Source organism: Cnephaeus nilssonii (assembly GCF_951640355.1).
Source record: "Cnephaeus nilssonii genome assembly, chromosome: 15".
NCBI lineage: Eukaryota > Metazoa > Chordata > Mammalia > Chiroptera > Vespertilionidae > Cnephaeus > Cnephaeus nilssonii.
Window position 1 is genome coordinate 46,701,565 of NC_137086.1, and position 15,888 is coordinate 46,717,452.

Genomic DNA, 15,888 nt, shown 5'->3' on the forward strand with positions numbered 1-15,888 from the left:
CCCAATGGGGATCGAGTTTGCAACCTGGGCATGTGCCCTGACCAGGAATCGAACTGTGACCTCCTGATTTATAGGTGGATGCTCAACCACTGAGCCACATTAACCAGGTGGCTACCTTCACCTTGCATTTTCTCATGGTGGAAAGTAGAGAGAGAAAGCTCTGGTGTCTCCTCCTCTTCCTATAAGGGCACTAATCTCACCGTGAGGGCTTCACCCTCTGTCTCCATAAAACTACTTAGTTCCCAGAGACCCCTTCCTATAAATGCCATAATTTTGAGAATAGGGTCTCAACATAGGAATTTGGGGGGGAATATAAAATTCACTCTACAGCAAGTTTCTAGTTCTTGTCTTTTCAAGTCACAGAGCATTATTGTGGTGAACAAACAAAATAGAAACAAATTTATAGATACCAATAACAGACTGACAGCTGTCAGAGGGGAAGGGGTGGGGGGGGTGGCTAGGTGAAAAAGTTAAAGGGATTAAGCAAAACAACAACTTGTAGACAGACAACAGTATGGTCATTACAAGAGGAAAAGAGGGCAAGTAAGGAGAGGTAGAAGAGGGTAAAGGGCAGATAAAGATAATGGGAAGAGACTTGACTTGAATGGTGAACACACAATATAATACATGTATTATGTAATAGATAATTGTATACTTTAAACCTATATAACTTTATTAGCCAGTGTCACCCCAATAATTTCAATAAAAGTTAAAAAAAGAAAGCAACCTGCCTCCTGGCTTCCTGCAGTGCCTCATTTCTTTCACAAAGAGGATGCTGGGAGTCAGCTTTTGGTATTCCTTTTTGTTTTTGTTTTGTCTCAATCTTGTCCCAAATGACAATTTTACATAACTTTCCCTTAATTTTCAGAGCTAAAATTTGACCTTAGATGCCACCAGCTTCAATAAAGTGTTCAATTTGTTTTTGAAATCAGTCATTCACTTTATCCCAAGAATGTCAAATTTCTTAGTTGTTAATTCCTGGTCAGATGGCTAGGCCTTCTAAGCAGAATAAATGTCAGATAATATCAGAAAGAAGAACCAGTGAAATCATAGTGTAATTGGTTTGGTGACTGATTTGGCAGAAAAGCATTTTTAAACATCTGGATGCTATAAATTCTGTTAAGATAATGACAATATGTAAAATATTCACACAAAATTGTGAAACAGACAATACTGGGTCAGTAAGAACATCAAGAAGCATAGCCCTTGAAAACAGAAAATGGCATGGTCTTTTCAGATAGCTGATTTCTTAATCACTTACATGTGACAAAGTAGCTGTATTTCAGTTTGGTAGATTTTAGCACTGTGTCAACTTTAGCCCCTAAAATAAAAAAAAGGAAGATGTGATTATTGGTATAAAAGTCAATAGGAAAATTATACAGAAAAACAAGAAATCCTACCAATTTTCTCACATAGAAGCAACTCTATTTACGCAGCTTCATCAGACCCATTCATATAATTGTAAAATATAGATGGTTCACTTTAAGTTAGAGATTCTGAAAACTGTGCAGAGTCTTATAGTACCTCACTTATTTATTTTATGCTGTTGTGATTCTATTTTCCCCTAAATAGTATCATTACACACAAATTCCTTAAAACATAATAAATAAAAATAAAATCATCCTATTATACCCACCAATAAAAAAAAGGACGTTAAATTATTTGTTCTTCTGTGGGTTAGTCCCATACTTTTCTTGATTAGAAACTGCAAGCTGGAACCTTTTTTTTTTACCTCCCCTCTCCCCCCACCCCTTTCTTCTTCTATGCCATCTGGGTAGGCAAACCCAATTAGCACATGTTGAAAGCTAGCGACACCTTTTACAACATTTCAAAGTTTTGGCAAGCTTTAAAAGTTACTGTGTCACATAAAAGCTCATTTGGCACATTACAAGGGTTTGCAGTATGAATTTATCATATGGAATGATCATTTTCCAAGTGCATCCAGAACATACAGCACAATTCGATTTGAAAAGATCAGTTGAAATAAACGTCATAATTGTGGTTCTAGGATCAATGCACTCAATCTCTTTAATGGAGTTCTTCACCTTCTTTACTCACACAAAAGACTATGGTCCAGAAAAGGCCTCGCCTTGGTCTGAGGGAGCCTTATTGCTGGCACTATATCAATTCACTAAAGGAATCTTGGAAAAGATGGAGATGAAGGCTCCAAGTTTACACTACAGGCTTCATAACATTTCCTGATATCTGTGTCTTTCTCATTATGCTAATGGTTTCCAAGGCTGCTCAAAGCTCAGCAATCATTGCTTTCCTCAACAATTAACTCCCTGAAACTGGTTGCCAATTACCCACCAATTTCTCCCTTCTACTTCAGGAACATGCATTAGAGAAATTCTCTGGTGTATTACACTTGTCTATTATGGTGTATATGCTAAATTGTGTTATTCACCATCTGTTCCAAACTCCTTTAAGAGTGCCCTCCTTTATTGAAGAGGTTGGACAACCAAATATTACATTTCCCAGACTCCATTTTACCTGGAGTTTCAGATGTAATTTAGGACCCACCATTTGGATACACGTGCCTGCGTGCTGAATCTGTAATTAAGTCGGGAGATGGGCAATAACTCTTGAAACATCCATTTCACTATTGCACATCAAGCAATCATTACAGGGCTCTGGGGCCAGCAGTCCTGACAGCAACTCCCTACACCCAGATCAGGACTCAAGCAGCTCAGTCAGCAGCTACCCCAGGTTTCAAGATTCTGGATTGTGGCAGAATTGGCATTTCTTCTGCTTGGCCAGTTCTATGGATTTTCTTTTCCTTCCTTCCTTCCTTCCTTCCTTCCTTCCTTCCTTCCTTCCTTCCTTCCTTCCTTCCTTCCTTCCTTCCTTTCTTTTTTGTTAAGATATTTTTTAATATATATTTTATTGATTTTTTTACAGAGAGGAAGGGAGAGGAATAGATAGTTAGAAACTTCAGTCAGCTGCCTCTTGCACAACCCCCACTGGGGATGTGCCGGCAAACAAGGTACATGCCCTTGACCGGAATCGAACCTGGGACCCTTCAGTCTGCAGGCTGATGCTCTATCCACTGAGCCAAACCGGTTAGGGCTGTTAAGATGTTTTTATTTATATCAGATTGGAAGGGAGAGGGAGAGAGAGATAGAAACATCAATGATGAGAGAGAATCATTGTTAAATTGCCTTTCACACACCCCACACTGGGGGTCAAGCCTGCAACCCAGGCATGTGCCCTGACTAAGAATCGAACCATGACCTCCTGGTTCAGAGGTTGACACTCAACCATTGAACCATGCCAGCCAGGCATGGATTTTCTATGTGGTGACCTTCTGTGAATCTCAGGCAGACCCTAGACTGCCAGTCCTATCAGTGATTTGTTTGAGATTCTACTTCCTGAGATTAAATGTCTTTATGTTCAAAATAACTAGTTATCATCTGTACTGAATTCTGACTCATTCAGATGGTGTTATAAAGAGATTACTATGTCCTTGATATCAAACTACATTTATAAAACTATTGAAACTACACTGCAAATTCTTTTACCTCCTTCTTGCTCACACAGAGATGAGAACATGAGCAATTATTTTGGAATTCAAGTATCATGGTAGTTCAAGAAGACAAAAGTTTGTTATAAAAATCTTGCCATCAAAACAGATAATTCTAAAACTATTTTTTTAGGTTTCTATCAATAGAAAGAACTATTTTAAGAGCATGCAACACTTACTTCCATACACACATACCAACATTTTAACTGCCCAATGAATACGTCTGTTTGAATGCTCCATTGTAAGCCAGCCCACTCTCCCCAGTCTAAATCCCAAACTTGATAAAATACAAAAACAAAACTGACACTGAAAATATTACATTCACTCTATTTATGGTCATATGTTACTCTTTTTAAAAATGATTCTTAATATCTAAACAGATTCTGTCTCATTCTTCTATCACAACTGTACTTCATCAAGGGAAGCAGCATGCAATGGGACCAACAGGTCCTACTCTACCACATTCTAGATCTCTGTGAGTGACATTCTCTCATTGTCCTTAGTTTCTTAGGCTAAAAAAAAAATGTGTACAGTAATGTCTACTCTATGATGTCGGAAAGCAATCAAATGAAAACATTTATTCATTAGTGGTGACTGGCATAGTAGGTGCTCAATAAATTGTTGCTTCCTGTCTGCGGTCATCATTCTCCACCCAGCAATTGTCATTGCATACCCTTGTATTGCAATGATTTGCACATGTTTCTGGCTGGGACAGAAGATATTTAGATTGAGAGATCACCATGTAAGCGGTCATTAGGTGGGAAGACCAAGGTATCTTATAGAAATACATGTAATCATAGTTTTTCTCCATAAACTTCTACAATGATTTCATCAAAGTAGTGTTAAGCCTTTACTGATAAGACAACCATTAGCAACTTCTTCCTCTCTCACATGTTTATAATCTTTAACTTTATGTAATTCTTACATTTTCACATATTTATGTTTTTCTAATTATATTATAAACTGAACCTATGGGTTGTGCCAGGGCTCAGGGCTTATTCTCCATTCTTTGCTGTTTATCACACTGTAGATATCTTAAAAAAGTACAGATTGATCTAATCTAATGTTTAGAGTTTTAGGATAAACTATATTCTTCAATCACTGTAATACTTTTAAGTCCCATAGTAATTTTTCACCCATATAGCTGCCTCTGTCTTATTTATTTTATTTTTGTACAGTCTTAAAATATGATTTACTTTGTTTACAAATATCTAATTTGTTAATCTGACCCTTTGCCACCAGAATTGAAATCTGTCCAGTCTTACAAAAATAACTATTTTTTAAATTACATTCAGTCTCAAAAATTCCGATTTACTGATACTAAAATGCCACTCAAACTTATCACCTTGTTAGAGGTGACCAAAAGCCATACTGAATGGACTCTGCTTATCATGATATACATCAGGCTATCCCAAAGTGATCTTTTAAGTGGCTGACACATCTCAAGTGTCACAATAAAAATTGTTTAAAAAGTAAAAATGGCTGACACATCTCAAGTATCATAATAAAAATTGTTTAAAAAGTAAAGGCTGGGAGGAGGTCAATGGTGAGAAAAAAAGGTGACATATATACTACTATTTGTAATACCTTAAACAATAAAATAAAAAAATAATAATAAAATGAAAATAAAATAATTAATAAAAGCAAGTAAACAGTAAAAAAAAAAAAAAAAGTAAATGAGAGGCTCTAGCTGGTTTGGTTCAGTGGGTAGAGCATCAGCCTCTGGACCAAAGTGTCCTGGACTTGATACTGGTCAAGAGCATGAATCTGGGTTGCAAGTTCCTCCCTGGCCCAGGCCCTGGACAGGGCTCATGCAGGAGGCAACCAATCGATGTATTTCTTGCACATCGATATTTCTCTCTGTCTTTCCCTCTCTCTAAAAATCAATGAAAAAAAAATATCCTCCAGGGAGGATTTAAAAAAAGTAAATGAGATGAAGATCCTTAATAGCACAATGTTTGCAAGAGAGAAATTTTTTTATTGTCCTCTAAAGATAAACTAGAACCAATGATGGTTTGTTCTCATAACGTTTAGAATATTGTCTTATAACTTTATTCATAAATATTATCATTTACTGTTAGAACTTAATAAAATATCAAGTGTGAAGCAGCACGTACATAGGAAACTCTGATGTGTAAAAATTGCCTATATATTTGGCTTGAATTAGCCAGTTGTTGGCTGAAATGACAACATACCAATTCATATTAGTGGCCTAAGAGGTTGAGTACGTCAACAGGGTTATCCTCTTAAAACGAGTCATTGTTTCCTCACCCATCATGCAAACACTTATGTAATGTGGACCCTGCTCAAAAGGCTCATTTCTACAGGGTAAAGAAGAAGCCAAAATCTGAGTTCCCAACTGAATGAAAATGTGTTCATTCCTCCCACTCCAGGGAGGTGTCAAAAAAGACTGTCAGATATAAAATTATGCCTCTTGAGCAGATGGGCGGTAAGGCATTCTGTGACATTTGAGAAGAAAATAAATTTAAAACCCTAAAAATAATAATAAAGAAACTTATAAATAAAGTGCATGCTCCAACACACAAGTAAAATATCTTAAAGTAGTAATGGGTTTTTTAAAATGACTAGAGACCCATTTGTTAGCTAGACCTTTCTTTGTTTATAGTACACACACCATCAGGTTTTACAGCAGGTCATAACAAAAGACAACCCTGCAGAATGTTCCAGAATAGCTACATAAGTTTGGAGCCGATGAATTTATGCAGTATGAATCCACAGTTTGCTCCAGCTTTGAATCAACCACAGGGAATAGCAGATGCAGTGAACAAGGTTAAAATTATAATATAAAGCAGGGTTCAGGGGAGGGGATGTTAAGTCTCAGCTTTTGTTCCATTCATTCAAAAAGAGTGAGTAAAATATAACACAGGAAAGAAACTCACAGCTTGAATTCCTATCTTAACCTGAAGGCTACCTGGCTCTCTAAATTGCCAGGCTACTGATAGATGATAAAGGTTTCCATTCTCTGAATCATCGCACCCTTTCTGTATGCTGTATTTTCCTGATAGTGTTTCTTTGGGTCCACTGAGTAGATAAACACCGCAGGTTTAGGTGTGAACAGGTCAGCTAGAGAGGCATGAAAAAGAATATTGACAAGTCATTTATTCCTCTTGTTTTTTGTGCCAGATTCAGAAAACCAAGGGAGAGGAAAAAATATAACAACAAAAAACTAAACCAAAACAAATAATCAAACAAACAAAGATAACCACTAAAAGACAAAAGCCAGAAAGATTTCAAAGCTCACATCAAATTTTGGTTGATTTAGCAACACCACCACATCAGTCCTGCAGTGACCAGGATTGCTTTAATAAGCAAATACCCTCAATTTTTAAATATAATGCATTTTCAAATTACACAAGCAACACATGTTTATTATAGAATAAATAGAAAATAAAGATAATAAAAAAATAGAAATTAAGCATAATTCTACTATCTAGAGGTCTGTACTATAAATATTTGGTGTTAGGTCTTCCTGGAATTTTCCATACACACATAACTATATTTGCAAAAATAACATTATTTTTTAACTTAATTCCTTTGTAGGCTGATTTTCCATGTATATTTGTTGACAACTTGCAGTGCTGTTATATTCCTACTTTTAATGACTTTATATTGCTTATATGTATATATATATTATATAGATAGATATAGGTACCACCTAGTTGCTACACATTTTTACTAAATTCTGGTCAGTGTTAACGAAAAAAAAAACATTGAAACCTGTAAAGAATTTTAGTGAGTTTATTTGAGCCAAACTGTCAACAAATGCCGGGAAGCAGAACCTCAATGAATTGAGATAATGCTCCAAAGAATGGCGGGTCACATCTGTATTTATACATTGCCATCAAAGGAGGGACATAGGTGGGCTACATGAAATTCATTGGTGACGGATTAAGGAGGTGGGATAAAGTCAAACGGTGGGAAACCCCTGGGATTGGATAAAAAGTAAAATGATGGACACACACTTAGGTGGGTACAGGAACAATTAACATGATAATGAAGGAATTTGAGGCATCTGTCCTGGCGCCCATCACATTTGGTTGTGCCCCAGGGGCTCCAGCAAAAGAAGGAAGTTACAAGTTACCCAGACATCTCACAGATTTGTTATCTTAGAGGCAAAAAAGGCAAATGGGCTCAGGAAAGATCTAAGTTGATCATTGTCAGGGAAAATATCAGCTTAGGAATGACTGCCCACTATAACCTGTTTGTAGTTAAATATTTAATTTTCAGACCATCTTTTGTGGTTATTTTAGGTCTCTGAGTTTTCAAGACTGCCACACAGGCCTCCCCTGAGCTTGTCAGGTTAGCAGGTGGCTTCTTTCGTTCACATCAGTATTAAGTATTTCACTTGGGTTATTTAGGAGTAGAGTTGCTTGGTCAAAGATAATATAGACACACACATTTTTAGAGATTTTGATATATATTATCAAATTTTCTTCCAGAAAAACCTGTATCAATTTAAGCTACCCCTAGCAATTATTATAATGCTCAATTCTCTATACCTTGTCAAACCTGAGTTTTATATTTTCTAACCTTCCTTATATCAAAAATGTCATTCATCAATTTTCTATTTAATTTATACTATTTGGTTAACAGGGATGAGGAATAGCAAAGGGTAAATGGGAAGAAATACATGGTGACAGAAGAAGATTTGACTTTGGGTGGTGGGCACACAATACAATATACAAATAAAGTATCATAGGAAAATATACTTGAATCTGATATAATCTTATAAATCAATGTCACCCAAATAAATTAATAAAAAATAAAATATAAGATGTATTTTTAAATAAAATAAAGGGATTTTATTGAACTAGAGTAAATAAGACTATGAATGTTGTACTTCATTTTGTATCGTCACTGTATAACTAAAATTTGTTCATAAGTAAAATTATTAAACAAGTTAAGGTGGTTAAGTATTATTTTTAAATCTTGTGATAAAATAAAATAGGATATAAATATCATTTAATTTTTGTGATACATTGTGACTAAAATTATGAATGAAAACTCTATTAGATATATATGTATATATACCTATTATATATATATATATATGTGTGTTTGTGTGTGTATATATATACATATACATATATATATATATATATATATATATATATATATATATATAATATTTATCCTAGTGTAAAGAGATCTAAATCTTACCTTAATTCTAGTTATAACATTAATTCTCTGTCCTTGGGATCTCAGGATCTTTTAAAGTACTACTAGTACTACTAGTGGCCTGGTGCACGAAATTTGTGCACGGCGGGAGGCAGGGGTGTCTCTCAGCCTGGCCTTCATCCTCTCCAATCTGGGACCCCTGTGGGATCGGGCCTAAACCGGCAGTCAGACAACCCCCTCGCAATCTGGAACTACTGGCTCCTAACCATTCACCTGCCTGCCTGCTTGATCTCCCCTAACCACTCTACCTGCTGGCCTGCTTGCCCCCAACTTCACCCCCTGACAGCCTGATCACCCCCAACTGCCCTCCCCTCCTGGCCTGATCAACCCTAACCGCCTTTGCCTCGGCCCCGCCACCATGGCTTTGTCCGGAAGGGCATCTGGAAGGTCTTATGGTCTAATTAGCATATTACCCTTTTATTAATATAGATAGGATATGACATACTGCCATAATTATAACATATCTACCAGTATTACTCTATGAGAATACATACTTCATGCGATAGGAAGGCATCTAATACATTACACTATATATGTTGTAAGTAGTAGGAAATACTGTATTTGTAGCAATACTATACACCCCGTGACTTCCCTTCCTGATTTGGGAATGGTTCCCCAGTTCTTTGAACATTTCCTGGCCCCCAATGTATTTTTTTTTTAATTTTGTCACCCAGTGTAACTTTATTTACTGTTTATTGCACATGATTTGAGGTCTTTAATTTCTAACCCCCAAAGATTCAAAGGACTATTTTTTCCATGAGGTTTTATATTAACATTAGTGAATTCATGTATTCATGTGTTTTCATTGTAAACATCTGAATTATTCACATTGTCATAGATCCTGAACTCATAAGCGTGGGCCATGCACAGGCTGGCAGCAAGCCAGGAAGCCACTCTGCAAGCAAACTGATACTCTGCATAAGGAGAAAAGTCATAGCACAACATTTAATGTCCAACCTGAGCCACCTCAGAATGTTACATATATTCACTTCTTAATTCATATAGTATCGGGAACTCAACTGCTTGGTTGGTGATGGGGTTGACCTGGTTTCAGGAGGATTATTCCTGAAATAATTAAGGAAAGGAGGGCTCAATCTTTCTTCTTGGTTGCTTGCTCCTCCCCAGCACCTTCATCTTTCTTCTTGTCCTCAGCTTCTTGGGCATCTTCTCCTTCACCTTCACCTTCACCTTCACCTTCACCTTCACCTTCACCTTCTTCCTCCCTTGCATCCTCAAATTCTTCCTTGGCACCTTCTTCCTCTCCTTCCTCTTCCTCAGCCTCTTCCTTCTCCTTCTCCTCCTCTTCAGCTTCTCCTTCAGAAGGGGGTTCATCCTTAGCTTCCTCAGCTTTTGCAGCCTCAATGGTCTCTTCCACCTCGATCTGCTCCTCCTGGACGTGGCTGCTGTATTAAGAAGGGAAGAAGCGAGTGGACATCAAGTAGGATCTGGTCTGTAAACCACTGTAGGCAGATCCGACCAAAGACCTGGGAACTCTGGGAGTAGCCGCTGGCTATGCTTTCCATGCTGGTGAAACTGAGCCAGGTCTCCTCACCTTCCAAGAGTTTCCTGTAAGCTGCAATGTCAATGTCCAGAGCCATCTTCACATTGAGGAGGTTCTGGTATTCTTTTAAATATCGTGCCATTTCACTCTTTGTAGTTCTCAACTCATTTTCTAATTTGTTGATTGTGTCCTGCATAGCACTAACGTCTGCGTTCTGCTTATCCTCCAGCTCTTGCAGCTGCTTTCCCAGCGTTTCGTTCATGCCCCGGCTTGCTTCCATCTCCAGGGTCTTGGCCTTGAGCAGGCGGCGGGCACCTCGTCCTTGGCAGCGCACACCGCGTAGGTGTTTTTTGGCAGCGCTCTCAGTCAGCACGGTGAAGCTGCTCTTGTACCATTCTTCGGCATTCTGTATGTTCTTGGCAGCCAGCTTCTCGTACTGGGCGCGGATGTCCTTGAGCATAGTGGAGAGGTCGGATTTGGAGAACACGTCCATCTCCATGGAGATCTGAGCATACTGGATCTGTGCCTGCAGCTTGGTGAGCTTCTCTTCATGCACCTTCTTCAGAAAGGCGACTTTGTCCATCAGGCTGTTGATACACTTTTCCAGCTCAGCACCGGCGAGAGCCACCTCATCTGTACCTTTTCGCGCCTCCATCAGCCAGCCCTCTGCATCCTCATGGTTCAGCACCTCTTCCTGGTAGCACACCTGCAGGTTGCTCCCAGCCACTTCGGAGCCCTGGTACCTCCTAACCGCCCACTTCCCTCTCCTCGCCAGCAACCGGGCACAGTGGGGCGGGGCACAGGCATCCCATTTTCATTAAAATGTTCAACCCGGGCCTGCTCCAATGGTGTCTGCAGGCGGCCCGGGGGCAGACAGTGATCCCAGAGACCCTGGCCACGCCCGCCTACCCAGGTCCCTGATTGCCGCCTGGACCCCGTGGGTGACATTAGGCACTGCCGGTTCCACCTGCCCAGTCCCTGATTGCCACCGGGACCCTGAGGGCAGCGTCAGGCACTGCCTCCCCGGCCGGTCCCGATCACTGCCTGCCGGGCTCGGTCCCGATCACTGCCGGTTCCGCAGGGGGCATCAGAAACTGCCTGCCAGGCCTGCCGGGTCCCAATTGCCACCTGGACCCCATGGGCAACATCAGGCACTGGCAGTGCTGCCTGCCCTAGTCCCCGATCGCCGCCTGAACCCTGCGGGCAACATCAGGCACTGCCTGCCCCGCCTGAATATGCAAATTTACCCGCCATCTTTGTTGGGTTTATTTGCATATCACTCCTGATTGGCTGTGAGCATAGCAGTGGTACGGTCAATTAGCATCTTTCTCTTTTATTAGTGTAGATGTTATGTAAACTTTACTTTAAATTAACCATATAAAAACAGGTGTTATTTTTTATGTTCTGTAGTTAAGAACTAAGTTCACGTAGGTCAGGTGGCATGCTCAAGAATTTAGAGTTAGTACATGATAAAGCAGAAGTCCTTCATGGGTCTCATTGGGTTACATTCAGGGGGTTGTCAAGGTTGAGTTCCTTTCTGGATACTCCAGGCAATAATCTATTTCGTTGCCTTCTCTAGTTTTAGAGGCTGCCCAAATTCCCTTTCTGATCTGCTTTCATCATCACAGCTCTTTCTCTGAGCTCCGTCAAGAAGAATTCTTTAATTTTAAGGATCCATGTGGTTAGACAGGCACACCTGGATAATTAAGAAAAAACTTCTTCATCCTGGGAGCCTTGAATTAATCACATCTGCATAGTCCATTTGTCATGTCAAGTAAAATATTCACAGGTTTCAAGGAATATCATGTTGACAAGCATGAAATTCTGCGAATAAGTACTGTACCAAAGAATAAAGACATGTCTTGATCAATCTGTTGTTGGGCCTTAGTATGAATGGATTTCAGATCACTTTCTGAGACAAAGGTTTTTTTATCTTTTGGTTAATCTTCACCCAAGGATATATTTCCATTGATTTTTAGAGAGAGTGGAAGGGTTGGGGAGAGGTAGAGAGAGAGAGAAACATCGATGTGAGAGAGACACAGGGATTGGTTGCCTCCTGCACACATCCCGACCAGGGCCAGGGATTGAGCCTGCAACCTAGGTATGTGCCCTGACCAGAATCGAACTCAAGACTCTTCAGTCCACAGGCCAACACTCTATCCACTGAGGCAAACCGCTTAGGGCTGAGACAAAGTGTTAATCTGAGTTTTATGGGATGTTTCAGGCTTCCCAGCAGGAGAAGGTGGGACTTTTAATCACAGATAACATGTTGTCCAGGAAACCTCTAGTAATATTCCAGGTAATCCTTCTCCTTGACAAAGCCCCCTAAATGTATTGGCATTTAAAATGGTGCATTACTCAGGATGAGAAACATTGGTGTTTAGAATTCCATATCAAAGTCGGCTCCACCCTGCCATGTACGAGCTCAGCCACACTGTGTGGACCCTCACAGGGTTGAGCATGCCATGTTTCTTCTGACAGACTCACTCCCTAAGGCCGTGGTTGGCAAACTGCGGCTCGCGAGCCACATGAGGCTCTTTGGCCCCTTGAGTGTGGCTCTTCCACAAAATACCACGGCCTGGGCGAGGCTATTTTGAAGAAGTGGCGTTAGAAGAAGTTTAAGTTTAAAAAATTTGGCTCTCAAAAGAAATTTCAGTCGCTGTACTGTTGATATTTGGCTCTGTTGACTAATGAGTTTGCCGACCACTGCCCTAAGGCAAAAGAAGCCTGGGGGCTTCCCCAGCTCCCATGTTGGATGCAGTGGTTTCTGCACAGATGATGATCAACTGACTGTCATCTGCTGTCATGTTTCAGCTGCTGTGATGACATGGACGACACGGGCACCTTTCCATTGGGCAGCCAGATGGAGAGGAAGTCTTTCTCTAGGAAAGCACCGTCTGGATGAGTAACTCTTCTCCCTTTCCTCCCTCCGAAGCTCTGGGGAAATCTACAGGATGAAGCGTCCTCCAAGCCCTTGCTCGTTATGCTGCTCTTTCTGTTGCTGCTCTCTATCCGCAACCTCGCGGCACGTGCCCAGCGTCGGGCAGATGTGCTCATTCTGCCGCCTGCTTATTTTTCCTTGAAGTGGTTGGCACGGCAGATGTTCCTGTAAGTGTTTTCTCCTTCAGCTCTTTACAATTCTGCTACAAAATAGGAACTGTACGCGTGCTATTGCCCTTCAGATTTCAAAGAGAAAACTCTTCACATCCCTCTTTCTACCTCAGTGGAAACTGCCTTCCTCCCCGCCTCTGGCACGAATGTAATTTATTAGGAGAGCATGTCCCATCCTTCTTTTCCCAGCTGCTTCTCCACTCCCAGGTGCCTTTCCTTGCAGCCTGATTACTGCATAGTGGTTTTTTGTTTTTTTTTTTCCTCCAGATTTTTCTGCTTCTTCTAACTCCATAGCATGGCTAACAGAGCAGTTTTGTCATACCTGTCTTTTTCATCCCACTACTCTTCTTAGTCCTGCATGCTTATTGCCCAGCTTCTGAAAATGGTAATACAAGGTCAAATTCCATCGAAAAAGAAAAGCGCATTCCATTAAGCAAGCATCCCTGTTAATTGCATTATAGTAATATCTGCAGTAAGTGTGGTTTAAATGATTATATATGTGCATTTTATAAAGCCAATGCACTACTTTAGTAAGATCAAATCCATTACATGTTAAGTTATTGAAGTGCATTTACTGACCCATTTTACCAATATTTCATGAACACCTAATACATGCCAGGTTTGTGTTAGGCTTGAAGGGCAGATGCCAGCCACCAAGTCTTATTTATTTTGTGTTAAGAGCTTAATATCCTGTCCAGCATATGAACTTCCATTAAATGTGTGTGGAATATTCTTAGAGAACTAAAGCAGCAGCTAAATATAATGGCTCTTCTCTGTGTCATTGAAGGACAATATACTAGAGCAGTGTACACCCAGATTCAGACAAAACGGAGAGCACATTGAGATGCTGACATTCAATGGCTGTGCCCTGGGAGAAATTATTTAACATTTCTAAGACTCAGTTTACTCATCTGTTAGTCATTGTAAGATCAAATGAGACAATATCTGTAAAATCCTTCTGATAGTGCCTGGCATAGAGTGTGCCTGGCATATGTTTTAGTTCTCCAGCTGTTGGTTTTGTCATCACTTCCATGATGGCACACGGTGAGAGTACTGAGGGCTAGTGTGGACTGACTGCTCTAGCACAGGAAAAGAAAAATTACACAGCTTCCCAATATGAAAATGCAGAAAATGATCATCAGAAAATTTGGAAAACTATCCTCCCTTACAAAGAGAGGGTAGAGTTCTCAAACTGAAGAGTTGAAGAGAGCTGATGTGATGTTCATGTTAGGCAGAGATGTGTTAGGTAAGACATTGAGGTAAATCCCTCAACCAACCAACCAAAGCCTTTGCTCATATGGTTGTTCTTTTGTGTAGCCCCACCTGGTGTCTGCTGAGATGGTTTATGAAAAGCTCCTCTATAGCTGTAGATGGGTTGCTACGTTCAGGGTCAGGGCCAGTATGGATGCTGGATTCCACCCCTACTTTAAGTAAACCATTTTTGACTAATAAGGTATTGATTTAATAGAGAAAATCAGCAACCACTTTTAATCCAATGCTAGTGGCAGTCCATTTACTAGACTGAACACATCAGACCCTCTTTCTCAAATGTTTTCCTCTTTTCGCATGCAGAGTGAGATTGTCTAATAAAATATAGCACTCCCAGGTAAATTTTCATTTCATCTAAACAATGAATAATATTTGAGCAGTCCCAAATTTAACTCAGATATTGCATAGAATATTTATTGTTTATCTAAATTTCAAAGTTAATTGGACATCCAAATTTTTTACTATATATTTATTTATTTATTTAGCTAAATATGGCAACCTTAAAGGAAGGTTAATTTCCTTTGGCCATTTGCTTCTTACCCCTGTCAAAGGAATTAATGAAATCTCTTTCAAACCATGCTCCCTGACAGAAAACAAGGACCTGGGTCAGTGTGACCTTAATAATGCCTCAGGGAAACCATTTGGTTCATCTGTAAGCTTTAAATAGAAAGTTCCAGAAGGGATTCTTATGCACACAAACTTTGGGAAACTATCCTGGATATGAATAAATGAGTTAATGTTTTAAAGTGTATTACCTTTATTAAATATACTTGTTATTCCACATTACAGATGAGAAAATTGGGATGGTGCTATTTTAATTTACTTGATTTCCTGAGAGCTGGTATTCAAGAGCAGGTTCTACTAATTGGAGTACCTACTCATAAAAACCATGTTATTCTGTCTTCAATTGATATAACTTAAGATGAAATATCCAAAATTAATTCAAAGACAAGAAATGACAAAAATCACACTTCTTCTCTCCCATCTCATAAAAGTTTAAATTATCTAGGTTCATCAACCAGTATGAGCCAGATGCCATGATAATCCAAAATCCTATATAATAAAAGCCTAAACAACCGGCAGCAGTGGTGGGGGGCAGCACCAAGCTGGCCAAGGCGGGTGCCAGTGGCGGGCCGCGATCCCCCTGCCAGTCACCCCACAGATTGGCCCTGATCACTGGCCAGGCCTAGGGACATTATCTGCACATGAATTTCATGCACTGGGCCCCTAGTATTATAATAAGCACACTAGAAAATGTTCCAAATTGGGCTTTACTTTATCAAGC

General features: G+C 39.8%; 1 pseudogene across 1 annotated transcript; it reads right to left on the reverse strand.

Moving 5' to 3' along the window:
* Positions 1 to 9,812: 9,812 nt before the first annotated feature.
* LOC307111657 (neurofilament light polypeptide-like) lies at positions 9,813 to 11,477 on the reverse strand (annotated as a pseudogene). The gene is made up of 2 exons: positions 11,471 to 11,477; positions 9,813 to 10,949 (listed from the first exon to the last, which is right to left on the reverse strand). The product of its transcript is annotated as a neurofilament light polypeptide-like (transcript).
* Positions 11,478 to 15,888: the final 4,411 nt, after the last annotated feature.